We start from the raw sequence: 21,102 nt of genomic DNA on the forward strand, positions 1-21,102 counted from the left end.
AACTCTATCATCATTACCTAGCCTCAGAACTTTACATTTATCAGCATTAAACTGCATTTGCCAATCCTTTGACCATTTCAAAACACCTATCTAGATCAACTTGAAGTGATAGTGAGTCCTCCTCCGAATTAATTTCCCTACCGATTTTCGTATCATCGGCAAATTTGCAAATGTTGCTACTCAAACCTGAATCTAAATCATTTATATATATATTATAAACAACAGAGGCCCCAGGACAGAGCCCTGAGGTACTCCACTAACAATATTATCCCACTCTGACTTTACCCCATTTATACTAACTCTTTGTTTCCTTTGGAATAGCCATGCCCCAATCCAAGTTAATATAGCACCCCCAATACCATGAGCTTCTATTTTTTTAATTAGTCTTTCATGTGGCACTGTATCAAAATGGCACTGTATCAAAAAGGGGGTTGTGACAAGGGGGTTAATAATAGATAGGAGCTGCCTCGTATGGGCCAATAGGCCTTCTGCAGTTACCTTTGTTTTATTTTTATTTATGCATATACAAGAATGTACATAAGGAATGTGAGGATACAAATATGGTAATTACAGTCTTGTAAAGCCACTAGCACGCGCAGCGTTTCGGGCAGGTCCTTAATCTAAGAAAATTTTAAGGAGGTAAATACTTGCAAAATTTATAGACAAAAAAATGATAACAGATTACATGGAATGAAAAAAAAAGAAGATGAGAGAAAATTTTAGGTACAGTATATTAAAGCACATAGGTAGCTATGATTGATTGCAATGACAGCTTAAAATGGTAGTTGACAACAAATTGGTAGGCACAATACAGCAGAAACAATATAAGATTGATTGCAATGACAGCTTGAATGGTAGTTGACAAAAATTGGTAGTCACAATACAGCATATGGCTAGCACATAAAAGAAGACAGCAATGAACACAATGATAAGGTTGTTTGATATTACATAAAAATTAGGAGATTGGGTAACACTAGGTACAGAGCAAATTTAAAGCTCAGTGTAGGAAACTAAATAGATGAAGTTAGGTACTTTTTGGTTTTGCTTTTAAATAAGGCAAAAGTTTTACAGTTTTTCAATTCACTAGGGAGTGAGTTCCATAGACTAGGTCCCTTAATTTGCATAGAGTGTTTACACAGATTAAGTTTGACCCTGGGGATATCAAAGAGATATTTATTTCTGGTGTGGTGATAATGGGTCCTATTACATCTGTCCAGGGAGAGTTTCAGAGCATGGTTTGCATTTAAGAACAGGGTTTTGTAAATGTAGTTGACACAAGAGAATGTGTGGAGGGAGTTAATATTTAGCAAGTTTAGGGATTTAAACAAGGGAGCTGAGTGTTGTCTGAAAGCAGAGTTAGTTATTATTCTGATAGCAGATTTTTGCTGTGTGATGATGGGCTTAAGGTGGTTTGCAGTGGTAGACCCCCATGCACAGATACCATAATTAAGATAGGGGTAGATTAGTGCATAATATAGTGAGAGGAGAGCAGAGTTAGGAACATAATATCTGATTTTGGAGAGTATACCAACTGTCTTAGAGACTTTCTTAGTTATGTGTTGAATGTGGGTGCTGAAGTTGAGTCTCTAGTCTAGGAATAGGCCAAGAAACTTGCCATCATTTTTATTACTGATGTTAATGTTGTCTATCTGTAGCTGAATTGCATTTGATGATTTGCTTCCAAATAAGATGTAGTAAGTCTTTTCGATGTTTAATGTTAGTTTGTTCGTTGACATCCATAAGTGGACTTTTTTTAATTCATTATTCACAACATTATTTAGTGTATGTGGGTTGAGGTTTGAGTAGATAAGGGTAGTATCGTCAGCAAACAATATAGGTTTGAGAATATTAGAGACATTAGGCAGATCGTTTATATATATAAGAAATAGAAGAGGTCCTAAGATGCTGCCCTGTGGCACTCCAACGGTAATTGGTAGAGTGGAAGAAGTTGTATCATTGATGGTTACATATTGGTGTCTGTCACTAAGATAGGATCGGATGTAGTCAAGGGCAAGGCCTCGGATTCCATAATGCTGGAGTTTAAGTAAGAGGTAGTTGTGATTAACAGTATCAAAGGCTTTTCTTAGGTCAATGAAGAGTCCAATCGGAAACTCATTTTTGTCAAGGGCTGAGTAGATAATGTCAAGGAGACTAATGATTGCATCATTGGTGCTCTTTTGGGACCGGAAGCCAAACTGGCAGGGGCTGAGTATGTCGAATTTTACGAGGTAGGAATAGAGCTGTTTGTAAATAATTTTTTCAAATATTTTTGATAGAATGGGTAGATTTGATATTGGTCTATAATTGTTTATGTCCGCCGGATTGCCTCCTTTATGGACTGGCGTTACTCTTGCTTTTTTGAGGATATCAGGGAAGGTGTGATACTCTATAGATTTGTTGAACAGTAGTGCTATGGGTGGGGCAAGGGCATGGGAGGCTCTCTTGTACACAATGGACGGAATTTCACTGGTGTTCCCTGCCTTGGTTTTTAGAGAATGTATGATGGACACAACATCTGCCGGGCCGATTGGTGAAAGGAGAAGAGAGTTTGGATAGCTGCCTGAGAGATATGTGTTAATATGTGTCTGAGTCTGTGGGATTTTACTGGCAAGATTAGCACCAACCGATGAAAAGAAACTATTAAATTCATTTGCCATTTCTAAGTCAGTTGACGGTATACCCCCATCTTTGTAGAGTTTTATTTGGTTATGTGAGTGTTGTTTAGTTCCTAGGATACTAGAGATAGTTTTCCAAGTGCTTTTCATGTTGCCTTTTGCTTCATTGAATCTATTCACATAGTATGCAAGTTTTGCCTTTCTTATGATACTGGTAAGCATTGATGAGTACCTTTTAGCTACTTCCTTTGAAACTAGGCCAATCCTAACTTTCTTTTCATATTCATGTTTCTTGTTGATTGAGTTGAGAATGCCACTTGTGAGCCATGGATTGTTTAATCTTTTGTCAGTTACTTGCTTGGTAAGAAGGGGACAATGAATGTTGTAGAGGCTTAGAGTTTTGGAGATGAAGAGGTTAGCTAATGAATTTATATCATGGGTATTATTGAATTCAGAATCCCAGTTAATATTGTAAAGTGCCTCTGTAAGATTGTCTAAAGCTGATTCACTGTGTAGCCTAAATGAAAGTTTCTTGCTTTTTGGTGGTGTTATGTCAATGTTCGCTATGAGAAAGGTAGGATAGTGGTCAGTTGTTCTGTCGTAGATTATACCAGATACAAGGGGAGCTGTTATGTTTGTCCATATGTGGTCCAAGGTAGTGGCTGATGTTTGAGTGACTCGGGTAGGTTTGGTGATTGTGGGGATTAGCATACAGGAGTTCATGCTGTTAAGGAAATAGTCAACTTGAGAGCAATTTTGTTGACCCAGGTCAATATTAAAATCTCCTCCCAGAATGAAGTGGTTTTTGTTGAGATTGTTGTTTATAATAAGATTCCTTAGGTTGTCTGAGAAAGAAGCTATGTTAGTATTGGGAAATCTATAGATGGCTCCAATAGTCAAAGAAGATTTAAGGGATTTAATTGAAAACTGAGCAAAAGTATATTCACAGTAGTCATCTCTGTCACTAATAACACTGTTGCAGATAAATGTATCTCGGTAATATATAGCTGTGCCACCACCTTTTTTATTAGGCCTACAGTTATGAATGGCTTTATAACCAGCTAAGTTGTAGAGTTGGGTATAGTCTTTATTTAGCCAAGTTTCTGTTAAAATAATGAACGATAGGTTAGTACCTATTGCTGTGAGTAGTGCATTTAAATCGTCAAAATGTTTACCAAGTGATCTAACATTTTGGTTATAAACTGATAGACAGGTGCTATTTTGAAGTTTGTTTTTAGCCTGGTGTGCTGTGAAATACTTGCAATAATGATGATCAATGTGCTGGTTGGTGTATATATGAGACAGAAGATTTTGATCAGGATCAATATCAGTGTGCATAGGATGCAGAGGGATCACGATACAAGATACACGATAAAGCAAAACACAAGAATAAAAGCAAATACAATAAAATAGTAACAATTTAGAAGTAAAATAAAGATCCAATAGTTAGCCAGGGAGGACACAGAAGTTACATAAAATAAAAAAACAAAAAATCAGTAGAGACTGACAATATAAATGTAAAATAAAAAATAATAAGAAAAATGATAATCATAAAAAAAATGATCTTGAAGATAATTAGCTTAGTAATGGTTAATTAACAGGGGTAATAAGAAGCCCTAGGTTTAGTGACAAGGGGATTAACTAAGAACAAATAATTAAGAGTATAAAACAGGCAAAGATGACAAACAAAAAAAAAATAAAAAAATAAAAATAATAATAAACACCTTTGGAAAGGAAAGGCAGAGCTTAAGTACACTTGGGTTGTATGTGAGACTACAAATTATGTTCTGGTTATTCAGCTGATATCCCACAGTCATCCAGGAAAGAAGTGAGGTGTGCTTCAGTGGTTATGACATAAGTTTTTCCAGAGTCAGTCTTCCTAGCTATTATTTTACCATCGCGCACAAAACAATGTTTAATAGCAGTGGATCTATTGCAAATTCCACGTAGTTTAAATAAGAGATTTTGTCTGAATCTGGTAAGACATTCGTTCACATAAACCTTGGATTTCATAGCGACTGCAGTAGTGATAAGGTCTGACTTGCGGGAGCAGCTATCTAACTTCACCCTTATCTTTCTGTTGTTTGTACCAGATGATTTGGCACCCACTCTATAAGCTGACTTAATGTCTCTTGCTTCAATTGAATAATTCAACTTAGTACGCAATTCCTGTATCACGATGGCAGTACAGTCTTCTCTGTCAGTTTCATGGGGAAAATCCTGTGATGAGATGATGACAGAATCAAGGAGCTTAAGCTGGTCTGATTCGTCTTGGGTTGCAGTGTGTTGCTGTTGTAGGGAGTTAAAATGGTTCTCTAACTTTTGTAGCATATCTTCTTGCTTCCTAGAGGTTTCTGCTGGTTTAAAGTTAGTAACCGAGATCTGAAGAGAGCTTAATTCCTGTTCGAGGTGGCCGACTCTGGCAGACAGATCTTGGTTAATCTTGTGCATGGCCAAAGCATCACGCTGAAGCTTCATTATCAGGTCCGACTTCTCTCGGATTATAGACTTTTGGTCGTCATGTATTTGAGTCAATAATCTGAGCCATGGATTATCAGCGAGACGCTTAAAGTCAGTACATGGGGAGGCAGCTCGTTTAAGTTGCTCCATATGGTTACATAACTGTTGTAAGGCTCGAGTAAGGCTCTAAGGTTTGTTCTTATGTTCTTATGTATCAACACAAGACAGAACACGAAACAATGGGTATAAATTGGATAAGTTTAGATTTAGGAAAGACTTGGGTAAATACTGGTTCCGTAACAGGGTTGTTGATTTGTGGAACCAATTACCGCGTAACGTGGTGGAGGTGGGATCCCTCGATTGTTTCAAGCGAGGGTTGGACATGTATATGAGTGGGATTGGGTGGTTATAAATAGGAGCTGCCTCGTATTATGGAGTCAGAGGACACTCCCTACAATACCTCGAATCCTACCTTACTGACAGGCTCCAATATGTTTCTGTGAATAATACAATTTCTCCCACCCTACCCATCAACATTGGTGTTCCTCAGGGCAGCATACTTGGCCCTCTCCTCTTTCTCATCTACATTAATGACCTTCCAAATGCCTCCCAACACCTCAAACCAATTCTATTTGCTGACGACACAACCTTCATTTACTCCAGTCCTGACCCTCTTGCTCTAAATGCCACAGTAAATACTGAGCTAAATAAAGTCCATCTTTGGCTAACTGCCAACAAACTCACCCTTAACATTGACAAAACTTTCTATATTCTGTTTGGCAATAAATCCTCTAGTCAAATAAATCTCAAAATAAACAATACCCAAATTTGTAACAAATTAGATGGCAAATTCCTTGGCATTCTCATTGACCACAAGCTGAATTTCCAGGGACACATTCTAAATATATCAAAAAAAGTTTCAAAAACTGTGGGCATTCTTTCTAAGATCAGATATTATGTACCACGCCCTGCCCTGGTGACTCTCTATTACTCCCTTATCTATCCATATCTCAACTATGGTATTTGTGCTTGGGGTTCTACTACCCAAAATCACTTACGTCCTTTAATTACCCAACACAAAGCTGCTATTAGAACAATATCCAACTCTGGCCCCAGACATCACTCGGTACCCCTACTCAAATCTCTGAATATGTTAGACATTAAGTCACTGCACATTCTCTCATGTGTATTATACATATATAAAACGCTAAACTATAATGCCAATCCTGATCTCAAAAGCTTCATAGAAGGTTGTAACAGAACCCATGAGCACCACACCAGAAATAAATACAGTTTTGATATTCCTAGAGTACGACTTAATCAAACTAGAAATGCTCTACAAATCAAGGGGCCCAGAATGTGGAATGACCTTCCCAACCATGTTAAAGACTGTACCTCTCTCAACCAGTTTAAGATAAAAACTAAACACTACCTAATAAATTCCCTGTAACCTACCTCACTCCTGTATTGTCAACCCATGTCTGTTATTTTCTTTTTTTTAATCAACACTGTTTGTCAACCTATTGTATTTGTGCTGCTTTTTCAGTCATGTTCCCCCTTTTTTTTTTATCTTTATTTGTATTTGTTCTCAACACTTTTTATTCTTTATGCTCAATTAGTATTAAGTTCTAGATATTAATAAATAAATAAATAAATAAATATGTTTATTCAGGTAAGGTACATACATACAAGTGATGTTACATTAATGGATTGATATATAGATAGAGCTAGTACATACAATGCCTAAAGCCACTATTACGCAATGCGTTTCGGGCAAGAAAAACATTAATATCTAGAACTTAATACTAATTGAGCATAAAGAATAAAAAGTGTTGAAAACAAATACAAATAAAGATAAAAAAAAGGGGGAACATGACTGAAAAAGCAGCACAAATACAATAGGTTGACAAACAGTGTTGATTAAAAAAAAATAATAATAATAAAAAAACAGACATGGGTTGACAATAAAGGAGTGAGGTGGGTTACAGGGAATTTATTAGGTAGTGTTTAGTTTTTATCTTAAACTGGTTGAGAGAGGTACAGTCTTTAACATGGTTGGGAAGGTCATTCCACATTCTGGGTCCCTTGATTTTGTAGAGCATTTCTAGTTTGATTAAGTCGTACTCTAGGAATATCAAAACTGTATTTATTCCTGGTGTGGTGCTCATGGGTTCTGTTACAACCTTCAATGAAGCTTTTGAGGTCAGGATTGGCATTACAGTTCAGCGTTTTATATATGTATAATACACAAGAGAGAATGTGCAGTGACTTAATATCTAACATATTCAGAGATTTGAGTAAGGGTACCGAGTGATGTCTGGGGCCAGAGTTGGATATTGTCCTAATAGCAGCTTTGTGTTGGGTAATAAGAGGACGTAAATGATTTTGGGTAGTAGAACCCCAAGCACAAATACCATAGTTGAGGTATGGATAGATGAGGAAGTAATAGAGAGTAACCAGGGCAGGGCGGGGTACATAATATCTGATCTTAGAAAGAATGCCAACAGTTTTTGAAACTTTTTTTGATATATTTAGAATGTGACCCTGGAAATTCAGCTTGTGGTCGATGAGAACGCCAAGGAATTTGCCATCTAATTTGTTACAAATTTGGGTATTGTTTATTTTGAGATTTATCTGATTAGAGGATTTATTGGCAAACAGAATATAAAACGTTTTGTCAATGTTAAGGGTGAGTTTGTTGGCAGTTAGCCAAAGATGGACTTTCTCTAGCTCAGTATTTACTGTGGCATTTAGAGCAAGGGGGTCAGGACTGGAGTAAATGAAGGTTGTGTCGTCAGCAAATAGAATTGGTTTGAGGTGTTGGGAGGCATTTGGAAGGTCATTAATGTAGATGAGAAAGAGGAGAGGGCCAAGTATGCTGCCCTGAGGAACACCAATGTTGATGGGTAGGGTGGGAGAAATTGTATTATTCACAGAAACATACTGGAGCCTGTCAGTAAGATAAGATTTGAGGTATTGCAGGGAGTGTCCTCTGACTCCATAATGATGTAATTTAAGAAGAAGGTTTTGGTGGTTGACAGTGTCAAAAGCCTTACGCAGGTCCACAAATAACCCAACAGGAAACTCCTTTTTATCAAGAGCTGCGTGAATTAAGTTAATCATACTAATAAGTGCATCGTTAGTGCTTTTTTTGGGTCTGAAGCCATATTGACAAGAGCTAAGTATATTGTGTTTGGCTAGAAAAGAGTAAAGCTGCTTGTAGATTAGCTTTTCGAATATTTTTGACAAGTTAGGCAGGATTGATATACGTCTGTAGTTGTTAACATCAGTGAGATCACCACATTTGTAGACAGGGGTTACTCTTGCTTTTTTTAGAATGTCAGGAAAGGTTTGGAGTTCAAGTGACTTGTTGAAGAGCAATGCAATAGCAGGGGCTAGAGATCTGGAGGCTTTTTTGTAAATTAAAGTTGGTATCTCCTCGAGGGCACTAGACTTGGTTTTAAGGGAAAGGATTATTTCATTGACATCAGTGGAACTAGTAGGCTTTAGGTACAGAGACTGTGGATAGTTACCTGTAAGATAGTCCTTAACATCAGTACAGGAAGATGGAATATCATTTGCAAGGGATGACCCAATGGAAGAGAAGAACCTATTGAACTCAATAGCAGAATCAGAGGCTGAAAGCTGACCAACGTTATTGGAAAGGAGTGTTGGTTTGTTATTTAAAATCTTCTTTGATCCCAATATTTGTGAAATTGTGCTCCAAGTTTTTTTAATGTTGCTCTTTATTTGGGTAAATTTATCTTCATAGTATTTAGTTTTGGCTCGTCTAATTATTTTAGATAGCAATAACGAGTAATTCTTTGAGAATTCTTTGGAGACTGTTCCTAGCCTATACTTCTTCTCAAGGTCGTGTTTTTTGTTAATGGATTTAAGTATTCCCTTTGTAAGCCAAGGATTGTTAAGTCTTTTGCTTGTGACTTGTTTTGTAAGCATAGGACAGTGGGTGTTATAAAGGCTAAGAGTTGTTTGTAGAAAAGATTTCACAGCTAGGTTGATGTCCCCTATGTTACCTAACTCGGACTCCCAGTTGACATTATCAGCAGCAGTTATAAAATTGTTTATAGCAGTTTCATTGTGCAGCCTAAAGCTTAACTCCCTTGTCTCTAGAGGTGGTTTGCTAATGTTAGTTAAGAGAAATGTGGGGTAATGGTCTGTAGTGCTATCGGTGATTATACCTGAAGTAAGCGGAGAGGTTATGTTGGTCCAGATGTGATCTAGAGTCGTAGCAGTACTATCAGTGATTCTAGTTGGTCTAGTGATTAAGGGTATGAGGAAGCAGGAATTCATACAGTTGAGGAAGCTAACAGCAGTAGGGTGTTCAGGCTCGCAGAGGTCAATATTAAAGTCCCCTGCGATAATTAGATGGTTTTTGTTCAATCTGTTATCTAGTATTAGATTTCTAAGGTTTGAGTTGAATTCAGACACATCAGTGTTAGGAATTCTATAGACTGCACCCACAGACAGGACAGACTCGGCACCCTTGACTCTGAAACTGGCGAAGATATACTCCCCACAGCAGTCTCTAGTTCTAATTATGTTTAAGCATGTTAGTTCTTGGTGGTAGTAAAGAGCAGTACCACCACCTCTCTGCATTTGACGACAGTTGTGAATTGCCGAGTAGTTAGGCATGTTAAAGAGTTGAGTATTATCCTCTTTCAACCACGTTTCAGTAAGTATAATAAAAGAGAATTTGTTGTCAATAGTTTCAATCAAGGTACTAACATCATCGAAGTGTTTACCTAGGGATCTAACGTTCAAGTTGATTACAGAGATATTGAGATTATCTGTTAATACATTGTTTACATCATGTGCTGTAAAATATCTGCAATTTTTATCATTGAAGTGATGATTATCATAGATAGTGGATAAGAGGTTTAGTTCTGGGTCTATACTTGTCTGCATAAAAAGGCTGATTGCAGGAAAACAAGGTAAGAATGGCAAATTACAAAATAGAAAACAAAGAAAAAAGTAGATTAAAAATTCTAAAGTAAAAAAAACTTAATGGTAATTTTAAGTAAAAAGAAAAAAACTTAATGGGAACTAGGAATGTAAAAAATTAACTAGAATAATTAATAACAATAGATGACCAAAAAAGTAAAAAAAACAATTATGAAATCTATAAGATAATAAGCTTGCTTACTATACTATTATAAGTACACTATAATTGAATACTAAAGTTACACTAAAACAAACTGAGGTAGTTTAAATAGAGATACACTCAGGAACACTGGATAATGAAGTTAATACTAGAGGACACAGGCAAAGCCAGTGTACTATGGAACATGGGAGTAAAAAGAAAAAAAAGACAATAATAAAGATGACAATATTAATCTTTTTTTTTTTTTTTTTTAACTAAAGTTAAAACCTTTTGAAGGGAAAGGCAGAGCTAGAGTACACAAAGGTAGTTATATGAGATTATAATCTGAATTCAGTCTATACAGCAGCTATCCCACTGTCACTGAGGAAAGAATTAAGGTGAGCTTCTGTGGTTATTGAATAGGTTTTTCCAGTGTCAGTCCTCCTAGCTATAATTTTACCATCTCGCACAAAACAGTGTTTAATTGTAGGGGAATTTTTGCAGAAGCCACGCAGTTTAAAAAAGAGATTTTGCCTGCACCTGGTCAGACATTCATTCACATAAACAGTGGATTTACTAGCAACTGCAGATGAGATAAGATCAGTCTTGCGGGAGCAGCTATCTAATTTTAAACGAATTCGCCTATTATTAGTACCAGATGATTTGGTACCCACTCTATAAGCTGCTTTGATGTCATTTGCTTTAATGTTTTATGCTAATGTTTTTCATTAGCTTTATTATTAGCTTTATTTAGCTTTGTTTTATGCTAATGTTTTTCATTAATGCTTTAATGTTTTTCTTGCCCGAAACGCATTGCGTAATAGTGGCTTTAGGCATTGTATGTACTAGCTCTATCTATATATCAATCCATTAATGTAACATCACTTGTATGTATATACCTTACCTGAATAAACATATTTATTTATTTATTTATTTTATTTATTCGTATGGGCCAATAGGCCTTCTGCAGTTGCCTTTGTTCTTATGTTCTTAACAAAAATATATTCGCGGCAACTCGCGTGCCCTGCCCCGGGCGCCCCCACTGGCCCCGAGAGCATACTGCTCTGGCGCACGGGCAATGATGACTTCACGCCCCCACCTTTCGGACCCCATAGCAGCCAAAGTAAGTACAATTTCGAACTTCCATTGCTATACCCATATACAGAGAGGGGTTTTTGACACTTTCAGAAGAAAAAAGAATTTTTTCCCGAGGTTTCATTTCCTGCGCACTGGGGGGTGTCATATTTATAGGCCGCGCAGTTAAAGGGTTATTGGACTTGCAATTATGATTTGTATTTAACACGGCAATTTATTACCGCAATTTACGCGTTGCTTAAGCTTCATGGTTAATTTATCTTATTATTGGACTTTCAATTAGGATTTGTATTAAACTGTTGCTTATTGCCATTGAGTCATTAAACCGTTTGACCGGCTTAAGATTCTACAACCTTATGACGTAGAAATCGACTTCTAGCAAAACCCTTGCGCTGCCACCACCAGACCAGTAACACTGAGCAATGACCAAGGTCTGGATCGATCATGCTAATCAATAACTTTGGGGCTTGATCCCCACTAGTAACATATAAACTTGGATCTTACGTTAAATGGAATTAAAAATCAAAGGGAATAATGAATTCTGATTCGGTGTTAGAATCTGCCCAACTCAAACTAGGCCACGCTACCCACGTGGACTGGTCATGTAAATAAATATAACATAAAATGGAAATAAAATAAAAAGACAAGTTACTAGCTAAATGGTTTATTCAAAACTAAACAAAATCTAAATCAATGCACTCCCTAAACTGAACACGCCCTGACCTTATCGGTAATGAGTCGACCTATTCCCTATAACAACACTCTAAACAACTTTACCTTATAGGCGACCAGCGGTGGACTGCTGGTCTGGGAATGGGTGGAGTGGACACCTTCCCTCCGTTGCTCTCGATACCACACTGCCTTCCCAAGTCGCTCTATTTCCCCACAGCAGCAGCTTGTGTATCCCTACGCTTAGCTTTACTACATTGCTCGTAGGTGTTTAAGTTTAACAACTAATCTCAAATCAAATCAAGTCAAATGTTTATTTAGGTAAAGTACATACATACAAGAGATTTTACAAAGAGTGATGGATTTATAGATAGGGCTAGTACATACAATGCCTAAAGCCACTATTACGCAAAGCGTTTCGGGCATGAAAAACTTAAATGACTAAAGTTTAATACTAAATGAGCATAAAGAATAAAATGAGTTGAGAACAAATAAAAAAAAGAGATAAGAAGGGGAGAACATGGCTGAAAAAGCAGCACAAATACAATTTTGTCGACAAACAGCGTCATTTAAAAAAAAAACAGACATTGGTTGACAATAGAGGGGTAAGGTAGGTTACAGGGAATTTATTAGGTATAGCTTCGTTTTTATCTTAAACTGGTTGAGAGAGGTACAGTCTTTAACATGGTTGGGAAGGTCATTCCACATTCTGGGTCCCTTGATTTGAAGAGCATTTCTAGTTTGATTAAGTCGTACTCTAGGAATATCAAAACTGTATTTATTTCTGGTGTGGTGCTCATGGGTTCTGTTACAACCTTCTATGAAGCTTTTGAGGTCAGGATTGGCATTACAGTTCAGCGTTTTATATATGTATAATACACATGAGAGAATGTGCAGTGACTTAAAATCTAACATATTCAGAGATTTGAGTAGGGGTACCGAGTGATGTCTGGGGCCAGAGTTGCATATTGTCCTAATAGCAGCTTTGTGTTGAGTAATTAGAGGACGTAAATGATTTTGGGTAGTAGAACCCCAAGCACAAATACCATAGTTGAGATATGGATAGATGAGGGAGTAATAGAGTCACCAGGGCAGGGCGGGGTACATAATATCTGATCTTAGAAAGAATGCCAACAGTTTTTGAAACTTTTTTTGATATATTTAGAATGTGTCCCTGGAAATTCAGCTTGTGGTCAATGAGAAGGCCAAGGAATTTGCCATCTAATTTGTTACGAATTTGGGTATTGTTTATTTTGAGATTTATTTGATTAGAGGATTTATTGCCAAACAGAATATAGAAAGTTTTGTCAATGTTAAGGGTGAGTCTCTGTTGCACTGAATGATCCAGATTGGTTGAATTATTTTAACTGAAGTTAATTACAGTTCTCATACTATATTATTACTCACTTTCTTTACTGCCTTCCCCCCCTCTTTTGTGAGGCACTTTTTGCAGTCCTGCCTTTTCCTTAGTCAAGGCATCCATAGTTACGGTCCTTAGCTGGGCACGTCAGTCATGCCCTCGGACGGCCCCGTCCTAAGCCCCTTAGCTGGGCCAGTCCATTAAGCCCTTAGCCGGGACCCTGTGGAGCCCTTAGCTGGGCGGGCCTGTCCTGTTAGTGGGATAACGGTCCTGCGACCTAGTACTTTCGAAGGAGTATTTGCCCTTATCCTTCTAGTGCTTATGTCTCTTCAAAAGAAGGGTCCTTGCCTTCATCTGCATATTCCTTCCCTTGTGCTCTGCCTCGCTTGGCGCCCTATGATGGCTTATGTTCCTTTTTCGCAGCCACGATAAGCCGAAGCCCCCCCCCCCTCATCTTGCTGCGGCGAGGAAGAGAATGCGAGCTGGATATTCCTCTTATCACGGTCACCCCGCGTTCCGTGCCTGCTCCTGGAGTGCCCGTTCTGCAACGGGGTCTCAGTCCCAAGCCCTAGTACTTGGAGGGAGTATCGTGAGATTTCACCCGTACTCTAGTGTTACTAGACAACACAGCGGCGCCGGGATACAGCCGCCCAGGGCCTACGTTAATTACTATTATATATATATTTTTATATATATCCCTTATTTACTGTGCTATGTTATAGTACACTTTCCTGAGCCGTGGACACAAGAGCGTGTCCGCCGGGGGCACTTGAAGTTGCCGAAGTGGACATATTTTTATGTCCTACGAACAAATATTTCTATAAAATTCAATTCTTATCCTATCGACTTGGGGATAGTATGAACATGTTTTTTTTTCATGTATGAACAATTTACGTTTTCTTTAGTAGCCACATACCCTATTTAGGAGAACGGTATTGTTTTGTATCTTCGTGATAAAATTATTGTAGATCGCCGATGTGCGGTAACAGATAACACTTCGCCCACTTCCCACACTCTTGCGAGTGGGCTGTGATTATCATTCTTCATTTATATGCATATTTCCATGTAGGGAATTTTATTGCGATCTCAAAGATACCAAATTTAACGCTGTAGAATAAGTGTGGAGTTAACAACTCTGAAAAGAATGGAAACATCTCGTTGCTGTTTGGAGCTCACGGCTAGTGATCCACGTAGTTTCTTTATTGGTAGTGGTTTAAATCACAGTTTGGTGACATTGTATACATATGTTCTTCTAGAACATTCTATTGCGAACACATTGGTACAAAAATGAAATGTGTACATCGAAAATTAAGATCAGGACAGTGAAAAGAGTATACACTTTTCAGCGTTTTCGCTCGATCCCCCGAAACGCCGAGAGCGTTTTTCCTTGTTCGCCGGGCGGCTGAAAGTGTTTTAATTAAAATGCTAATCCGTATCATTACTGTTATTTCAGTATTATTTTATTATGAGCATAAAGTGTTATTACGGTTTGGCGTCGCTTTCCTAATTTCATCTCCTACTCTGTGGCACTTTTGTTGGAAATTTCCAACATAACTCCTAATCATAACTCTAAAATCATTAGTATTCCGTGTGATAATTATTTATGGATAACATAACTCCCAAATAACTCTAAATCGAGAGTTTTTAGTTACAATTGTTATCAGTAATAATTTTACCGTCACGCGTGAATGCCATGGATTTTAGAGAATCACATTCAATTCTCTAACACACTGGATATAAATGTGTTTAACTAGGTATAATCTGACGCAATACTGGTGCTTGGTTTCGTAAGAATTCCGGTATCCCTATGCAGATATAATAGTTAGTTATATCTATATATAATACCTAGCAGTTCAATCTTTTCTTCAAAAAACTCTTAGCCTTTATAATACCCACTGTCCTATGCTTACAAAACAAGTCACAACCAAAAGGCTTAACAATCCCTGGCTTACAAAGGGAATACTTAAATCTATTAATAAAAAACATGATCTTGAGAAGAAGTATAGGTTAGGAATTGTCTCCAAAGAATTCTCAAAGAATTACTCATTATTGCTATCTAAGATAATTAGACGAGCCAAAACTAAATACTACGAAGATAAATTTACCCAAATAAAGAGCAACATTAAACAAACTTGGAGAACAATTTCACAAATTTTGGGATCAAAGAAGTCTTTAAATAACAAACCGACTCTCCTGTCTAATAATGATGGTCAGCTTTCAGCCTCTGATTCTGCTATTGAGTTCAATAGGTTCTTCTCTTCCATTGGTTCATCCCTTGCTAATGATATTCCATCTTCCAGTACTGACATTAAGGACTATCTTACAGGGAACTATCCACAGTCTCTGTACCTAAAGCCTATTAATTCCACTGACGTCAATGAGATAATCCTTTCTCCAAAAAAAGCACTAACGATGCACTTATTAGTATGCTTAACTCGATTCATACAGCTCTTGATAAAAATGAGTTCTCTGTTGGGTTGTTTGTGGACCTGCGTAAAGCTTTTGACACTGTCAACCACCAAAACCTTCTTCTTAAATTACATCATTATGGAGTCAGAGGACACTCCCTACAATACCTCAAATCCTACCTTACTGACAGGCTCCAATATGTTTCTGTGAATAACACAATTTCTCCCACCCTACCCATCAACATTGGTGTTCCCCAGGGCAGCATACTTGGCCCTCTCCTCTTTCTCATCTACATTAATGACCTTCCAAATGCCTCCCAACACCTCAAACCAATTCTATTTGCTGACGACACAACCTTCATTTACTCCAGTCCTGATCCCCTTGCTCTAAATGCCACAGTAAATACTGAGCTAAATAAAGTCCATCTGTGGCTAACTGCCAACAAACTCACCCTTAACATTGACAAAACCTTTTATATTCTGTTTGGCAATAAATCCTCTAATCAAATAAATCTCAAAATAAACAATACCCAAATTTGTAACAAATTAGATGGCAAATTCCTTGGCATTCTCATTGACCACAAGCTTAATTTCCAGGGACACATTCTAAACATATCAAAAAAAGTTTCAAAAACTGTGGGCATTCTTTCTAAGATCAGATATTATGTACCACGCCCTGCCCTGGTGACTCTCTATTACTCCCTTATCTATCCATATCTCAACTATGGTATTTGTGCTTGGGGCTCTACTACCCAAAATCACTTACGTCCTCTAATTACTCAACACAAAGCTGCTATTAGGACAATATCCAATTCTGGCCCCAGACATCACTCGGTACCCCTTCTTAAATCTCTGAATATGTTAGACATTAAGTCACTGCACATTCTCTCATGTGTATTATACATATATAAAACGCTAAACTATAATGCCAATCCTGATCTCAAAAGCTTCATAGAAGGTTGTATCAGAACCCATGAGCATCACACCAGAAATAAATACAGTTTTGATATTCCTAGAGTACGACTTAATCAAACTAGAAATGCTCTACAAATCAAGGGGCCCAGAATGTGGAACGACCTTCCCAACCATGTTAAAGACTGTACCTCTCTCAACCAGTTTAAGTTAAAAGCGAAGCTATACCTAATAAATTCCCTGTAACCTACCTTACCCTTCTATTGTCAACCAATGTCTGTTTTTTTCTTTAAAGAGCGCTGTTTGTCGACATAATTGTATTTGTGCTGCTTTTTCATCTATGTTTTCATTTCTTGTTTTCATTCTACTCATTATGCTCAATTAGTATTAAGCTTGTCATTTAAGTTTATCATGCCCGAAACGCTTTGCGTAATAGTGGCTTTAGGCATTGTATGTACTAGCTATACCTATAAGTTAAACAATCCTTGTAAATTTTTATTGTATGTATGTACCTTACCTAAATAAAATTGTATTGTATTGTAAAACCAAGTCTGGTGCCCTTGAGGAGATACCAACTTTAATCTACAAAAAAGCCTCCAGATCTTTAGCCCCTGCTATTGCTTTGCTCTTCAACAAGTCACTTGAACTCCAAACCTTTCCAGATATTCTAAAAAAAGCGAGAGTAATGCCTGTCCACAAATGTGGTGATCTCACAGATGTTAACAACTACAGACCTATATCAATCCTGCCAAACTTGTCAACAATTTTTGAAAAACTAATCTATAAGCAGCTTTACTCATATCTAGCCAAACTCAATATACTTAGCCCTTGCCAATATGGCTTCAGGCCCAAAAAAAGCACTAACGATGCACTTATTAGTATGCTTAACTCGATTCATACAGCTCTTGATAAAAATGAGTTCCCTGTTGGGTTATTTGTGGACCTGCGTAAAGCTTTCGATACTGTCAACCACCAAAACCTTCTTCTTAAATTACATCATTATGGTGTCAGAGGACACTCCCTACAATACCTCAAATCCTACCTTACTGACAGGCTCCAATGTGTTTCTGTGAATAATACAATTTCTCCCACCCTACCCATCAACATTGGTGTTCCCCAGGGCAGCATACCTGGCCCTCTCCTCTTTCTCATCTACATTAATGACCTTCCAAATGCCTCCCAACACCTCAAACCAATTCTATTTGCTGACGACACAACCTTCATTTACTCCAGTCCTGATCCCCTTGCTCTAAATGCCACAGTAAATATTGAGCTAAATAAAGTCCATCTGTGGCTAACTGCCAACAAACTCACCCTTAACATTGACAAAACTTTCTATATTCTGTTTGGCAATAAATCCTCTAATCAAATAAATCTCAAAATAAACAATACCCAAATTTGTAACAAATTAGATGGCAAATTCCTTGGCCTTCTCATTGACCACAAGCTGAATTTCCAGGGACACATTCTAAACATATCAAAAAAAGTTTCAAAAACTGTGGGCATTCTTTCTAAGATCAGATATTATGTACCACGCCCTGCCCTGGTGACTCTCTATTACTCCCTTATCTATCCATATCTCAACTATGGTATTTGTGCTTGGGGCTCTACTACCCAAAATCACTTACGTCCTCTAATTACTCAACACAAAGCTGCTATAAGGACAATATCCAATTCTGGCCCCAGACATCACTCGGTACCCCTACTCAAATCTCTGAATATGTTAGACATTAAGTCACTGCACATTCTCTCATGTGTATTATACATATATAAAACGCTAAACTATAATGCCAATCCTGATCTCAAAAGCTTCATAGAGGGTTGTAACAGAACCCATGAGCACCACACCAGAAATAAATACAGTTTTGATATTCCTAGAGTACGACTTAATCAAACCAGAAATGCTCTACAAATCAAGGGGCCCAGAATGTGGAATGACCTTCCCAACCATGTTAAAAACTGTACCTCTCTCAATCAGTTTAAGTTAAAAACGAAGCTATACCTAATAAATTCCCTGCAACCTACCTTACCCCTCTGTTGTCAACCCTGTATGTTTTTTTTTTTGTTTTTTTTTGTGTTTTCAATTCAACGCTGTTTGAATGTAATTTTCTGTAATAATTTGTAATTGTATTTGTGTTGCTTTTTCAACAATGTTCCCCCCTCTTTTACCTCTATTTTTATTTGTACTTGTTATAAATAATGGTGTATTGGCTTCTATGGGGTACTGGTACTATTAAGGGGTAAGGGTAGTTAGAAGACAAGAGTACCAAATATGGGAGAGCTAAAAGGCCCGGCCCCCAAAATAAACTATCCACAGTAGTAATAACTTGCTACTAGACCATATATGTTAGTCTAAGGGTTGATCAATGCGCTCCCACACAGGAAGAAGGGATACTCTGTAATTCATGTACTTATTTATTAACCCCTTAACAACCCCCCATATACACTCACACCAATAACAATAATAATAATAACTTTACCACACTATCTTACGTTAAAAGCCTTGGTCCACATAGGCAGGATACAAGGTTTACACTAATAACAAGCTAGGGTAAAGTACTACTGGATAAGCACTGAAGCTGGATGCAGCTTAGGGTAGAGACACCACGTGGTACCCTAATACAAACACAACACTTAGGGGTACCCAAAACACTGGCAAATACTATCCCCAGGTCTCACCAATCGTTACTACCAGAGAAGGTACACTTAGAAATCATACAATACTTAACTTAATGGTACAGGAACTTAAGGTAAGGGAAATAAGTAAGAGGAGAAGGGAGGAGATTAGGGATGCAGCCACAGAGTAGGTCTCGTCCGCACGAATGCCAGCCAGAGAAGGACCTCCTAGCGACCAGCTAGGCCTCCCATGTCGTGGTGCCGGAAGGAGCCTAATTGATCGTGCAGCTAAGCACATTAAAGATCTTCCCCTATGCAATGTATTGTTACTTTGCAAATGATTAGAAAGTATTAGTAAGCAAAGTTGGTGCCTATGTTATTATTTAATAATCAACCCCCAGCTCAGTCTTTAAATGCTCTTTGAGAAACAATAATAGTCTTACGTCTGGCAGGGAAGATACAAACAATTGCCGCTCGAGATGCACTCAACTGTACTACCAGAAAGTTTAATAGCTCAATTTTGACCTCTGGTTTCCACTGGAGAACCCAGGGTCGCAACAGTCCTCCCCCCTTCAGAGAAAAAAAAATGTGACTACTAGAATAGTAGTCATATTTTTTTGTAAGAGTATACAGAGAATAAAAAGAAAAACATATGACAAAAACAAAAAATCAATCAAAAACAATTTCTCTGCAAAAAAATACAAACGAGTTCTCTGAAAGAAAAAAAAAAACATACACAAAAAAATAAAAGAACAGGGAAGTAAATAAATTGGACACGGAATATTTAATGTCACAGGAGAACCTAAAAAAAAAAAAATTAACTAAAGCATGACAGTTGGTAAATGGCTTTCTGTGGCTCAGATGAATGTTATTCAGGCAACCGGGACAGAGCGTCGGCTATCACGTTGAGTCTGCCCGGTAGGTGGGTAATGGAAAGATTGAAGTCCTGTAGGTACAACGCCCACCTGAGGATGCGTTTATTCTTACCCTTCATCTGAGTCAGGAAGACTAGTGGGTTATGGTCCGTGTACACTTCCACTATATTACCTGTGAGGTAAACTTCGAACTTTTTACATGTTAACACTAGCGCCAACGCCTCTTTTTCTACCACTGAATAATTGCGTTGCGCCTTGTCGAATTTCACAGAGTAATAATATACTGGGTGTTCCACCTGATCATCCCCAGTTTGCAACAACACTGCACCAGCACCCGAGTCAGACGCGTCAACATGTATTTTAAACAGTCGGTCGAACCTTGGACTAGCAAGCACTGGGGCGGAAGCTAAGATCAATTTCAAATTTTTAAATGCCTCTGCACAGTCTGATGACCACTTAAATTTAACGGCTTTCCGCAACAAGTCTGTGAGAGGAGTGGCAACACTGGAAAAGTTCTGACAAAAACGTCGATAGTACGCACACATACCGATAAATCTTTGAACGTCCTTTTTAGATTTTAGTACTGGATACTCCAGAATGGCACTGATTTTATCTTGCCGAGGTAACACTTTTCCTTGGTCCACTTCATAACCGAGGTACGTCACTGTGCCTTGGCCAAAATGACACTTTGCCCTTTTCAAGATGGCAAACAACTGGCGTAACCTAGCTATGTGGTCAGCCCAATTACTGTCAAACAGCACGATATCATCTAAATACGCCCGACAATTTGGCACCTTAGCGAGTAGAGAGTTCATGAGTCTCTGGAACGTGGCAGGAGCATTACGCAAGCCGAACCGTAACACTTGATACTCAAAAACACCCTCGGGTGTCACGAACGCAGTTAGTTGTTTAGCACGTTCAGTGAGTGGGATTTGATAATACCCCCTCGAGAGGTCGAATTTCGAAACGTACTTGGCATTTCCCAACTCGT

This window comes from Procambarus clarkii, chromosome 11, assembly GCF_040958095.1.
Source record: "Procambarus clarkii isolate CNS0578487 chromosome 11, FALCON_Pclarkii_2.0, whole genome shotgun sequence".
Classification (NCBI taxonomy): domain Eukaryota; kingdom Metazoa; phylum Arthropoda; class Malacostraca; order Decapoda; family Cambaridae; genus Procambarus; species Procambarus clarkii.